Source organism: Nannospalax galili, unplaced genomic scaffold (genome assembly GCF_000622305.1).
Source record: "Nannospalax galili isolate Female #2095 unplaced genomic scaffold, S.galili_v1.0 scaffold452, whole genome shotgun sequence".
Lineage (NCBI taxonomy): Eukaryota > Metazoa > Chordata > Mammalia > Rodentia > Spalacidae > Nannospalax > Nannospalax galili.
In genome coordinates this window covers 293,213-296,871 of record NW_008333659.1, presented here as the reverse complement: position 1 = coordinate 296,871, position 3,659 = coordinate 293,213, and the positions used below count along the sequence as shown (strand labels likewise).

At 40.1% G+C, this 3,659-nt stretch overlaps 1 long non-coding RNA gene across 2 annotated transcripts in view; it reads right to left on the bottom strand.

Annotated features, from left to right (window-relative positions):
- The window catches only part of LOC115069488, an 11,756-nt gene extending 8,973 nt beyond the window's left edge, over positions 1–2,783 (bottom strand). For both annotated transcript variants that reach the window (XR_003848752.1, XR_003848753.1), the window contains exon 1: positions 2,630–2,783. This is a non-coding gene — a long non-coding RNA (uncharacterized LOC115069488). The remainder of the gene's footprint in view (positions 1–2,629) is intronic.
- Between the last annotated feature and the right edge of the window lie 876 nt (positions 2,784–3,659).

Below are 3,659 nucleotides of genomic sequence, written 5' to 3'. Positions count from 1 at the left end.
AATTGTATTAATTCAACTGTGAACCTAAAAATTTACAGCCACTTTTGAAAGAGATGTATCCTTGCTCTGGAATGTGTTACTGAATATGTTAAAGCTGTAATGAAATGTTTCTTCTAATCATGTGGTTATTAAATTTTTTAAAATTTTAAAAAATAAAACTTTAAAAAAAAGAATCACAGAATCTATAGGCACCATGCATTTGTGTGACTATTAGTATCACTTAACTGCCTAATTCACTAATATTTTACCACATCTTTATCTCTTCCTCTTATGATTACAATTTTCCAAAACCATCTTCTCTTTTCATCTACCATAGCACACCCAAAAAAGTATTATACAGCCTTAGAAAAGCTCTGTCAAGTGTGGCAACACAGATCCAAATCCCAGCAGTTGGAAAGTGGAGTCAGGAGGATCAGGAGTTCAAGGCTAGCCTGGGCTACATAGTGAAATAGAGGTCTATGACATTCTCTCTTCTCCCTTCTTTATGACTCAGGTACAGTAGGGAAAGGATGGAGGATGGGGGTTGGGGTTCCTTGGAGAAATCCAACCCTTTGATGTCATTTGTAAAGCCCCCTGCTACTCCAAATGTTCCTGCAGGAGCAGTCATCCCACCTCTCTTCTCACATCTGTCCTGCAGGGAGCAGGAGGGCAAGATGGCCATGAGACACCTTCAAGCCAGAGTGCATTCTCTGATCCCGATCTTTTCTTAGCGATCAAGTTCAGCACTAGTGTGTTTTCTGCTTAGGAAATTACAGATAGAGACAGGGCTAAAAGATAGGGACTAAGGTCCTCTCTTCCACCCCAAACTGACTGACCCTAGCTTAGAAGGGACCCCAATATTAGAGCAGAGACAGGTGCTTCTTCCACCAACCCAGATGGCACAGGGCTCTGGGAGGGGTCCTGAAGTATAATCATAGGTCTTAGGGAAAATGGGATTATATCCAGAACCTAATGGCTCAGGCCTATAATACAAGCTACTCAGGAGACTGAGGCAGAAGGATCACCAGTTCACTGTTTGCCTAGGCTAGAGTAAATTCAAGGCCATCCTGGACAACCTAGTGAGACTCTCAAAAATAACAAAGTAAAAAGAGGACTGGGATATAGCTCAGTGGTAGTGCATGTGTAAGGTCCTAGGTTCCCCATTACAGCTAAAAAAAGAATTGTTTTAAATTATACCCAGGACCCCAAGAGGTACATTAAATCCACAAATTCCAAGACTTTCACTGGTGCTTTTGCTCAGAATTTGGGTCAAGGCCAAGACAATGTTTTTATTAAGTGCTTCAGGTCATTCTTAATGTTCTCCCACACACTTTAGAAACAGGGCTTTAAGACAGCATAGCATCTCTGCTTTGATATATCAGTCACAGATTAAATACTTTAAAAAGACAGTCTTATCTTGTTTCTTAGTTTCTAATGCATGAATATAGGGGGCTGTGTGTATGGTGGTGGTGTGAATAGGGGAGCTATAGTGGAATAGCATGTATATTTGTGAAGTGTAAATGGTATATAGAGTAAACATACAAGTTGTACGAGTGTCTTTGTGGAGTGTGGAGTACGTGTATGGAACCTTCGAGGTGCATGTGTGTGTGATGTGTATGAGAACACGTAGATGAGTGTGGAGTAGCATGCATTTGTGTGGTACAGGTCTATGTGCAGAGTGGTGTGTGTACATGTGTGTCTCAAGTATGAGTTAATTATGTGTGTGTGGTGCCTGGAATAATGTATGAATATATGTAGGACCTGGACTATGTGTGTGTGCTCACATGTGGGCATGAGATAATGTATGTGGTTTGTGTGTGGGTAATGCCTATGTGAATTGACTATGTATATTATGTGAAGTGATATGTGTAAATCAGTGTGTAGTATCTGGGGGTGAGCAAATGGGTGTGAGTTGAGTATAAGTGGTGTATGAAGTGTGTATAGGAGTATAGTACCTGTGGGGAGGCTTTACATTTGACTTGACTATGTGGAGTAATGTGAACAGGTATTTATAGGCATGTGTACCTCTTTGGGGGTGTGGTGTTTGGGAATGAGTTGAATATGCATGGTATATGAATCTGTGTATGCTTGGATACCTCTGTGTGTGTGTGTGTGTATGTGTGTGTGTGCATGTGTGGTGAGTGGGTGTGAGTTGTATATGTGTCTAGTATATGTGAAAGTATGTGAATTTGTGGAGTGGTTTATTTGGAAGCCTGAGGCAAAAAAAGGAGTACACCTCACGTGACCAAGACTTTCTTTAGAAACCTGTTTTGTAACTAGTGTTTCCCTTCCTCATCTGCGTTTCTGTTTCTTGCCTGGTTTCTGTGATTAGCTGCTACTAATCCCATAATTAAGTTCAAAGAATAATATTGCTGATCAAAAGAAAACTAAATACTTTATATAGAATAAAATTACAATGGTGCTGCCCATAAACACCTGCTTTATTTTTTGTAGATAGGCTTTGATCTGATGAACTGCTGAGCTAGGCTGAATTTTTTAAATAGTCATGTAACAATCTGCCTTTGTCTTCCGTTGAAAAGGCTTAGCCTGTTTATAAGTATTTGCTTGTGGCATGTACAACGCAAACTCCAAGTGGTCAGCCCTTTAGCCCATTAAACATGGAAAAAAGCAGCCAGCCATTCTGAATTACCTGCTCAGTCAGCACCAGATCCAAAACTCAACACAAACACCATTCCACACAGTCTATTTGGTCTTATTCTCTGTTTTCCCATCCTGAGGCGTGAGGTCTATGGGCTTCAGTTTTGCCACTCACTGACATTTTGTCACCTGCAGATTATGGACAATATTTACTTCATAGGCTAAAACAAGTTTAAATTAGACAGCAATCAGCAAAATATTGTCTATAATAAGTGCTAATAAGCATCCTGTTTACCTTCTGCCCCCTTCTAGAACCTCCACAGTTTCAACACCATTTCCCAAAATGCATGCACAAAAAAAAAATTCCTTCACATTTTTTTGCCATTTTTACATAACACTAACTTAACAGTATGCAGTTTTACTTATATATTTTCTTTAAATAAACTTACACTTGTCACTGCTCACCTGAAGCAATAATATTACAAACCATGGATTTAAAGTCTGGTTGTAGTGGACTGCACATTTACAGAAATACCCTGAGCAAGCACTGGCCAAAAGTCTCTGAGTTTGACCTTGAAGATGAGGCAGTGCCCTCTGCTACAGGCCTACCCTAGAGACCCAGGAATAGATGCTACTGAGTCTGTCACACATATGTACAGTGACCAGGAAATATCTTTGAAGGTCCAGGGTTTAGCTATTAAGTAAATTCCAAGAAATTGTTGGAGCTGCTAGATAACTACTTTCTAAATAACTGTTCTAACACACTGAACCTTATCTGAAGACATCTGGGCGGTGTGGCTTAACTGTATGAAAACACACAAATCTCCCTAGAGCAAATCCATAATCACAGGCCCTTTCAGCTCTAGGATGAAAAGTACCAAGCTTCCTATTACCAAGTAGAAATACAAAAGGTTAGGGGTATAACTCAGTGGTAAAGCACTTCCTGTACCAGGTTCTGGGGTTCAATCCCCAATACTGCTAAGAGAAAAGTTCAAACTTTAATTCTAACACTTGGGTAATAGCTGTGTAGCAAGTTGAAGGCCATCCTAAGCTACAAAAGACCCTGCCTCAAAACACCAAAA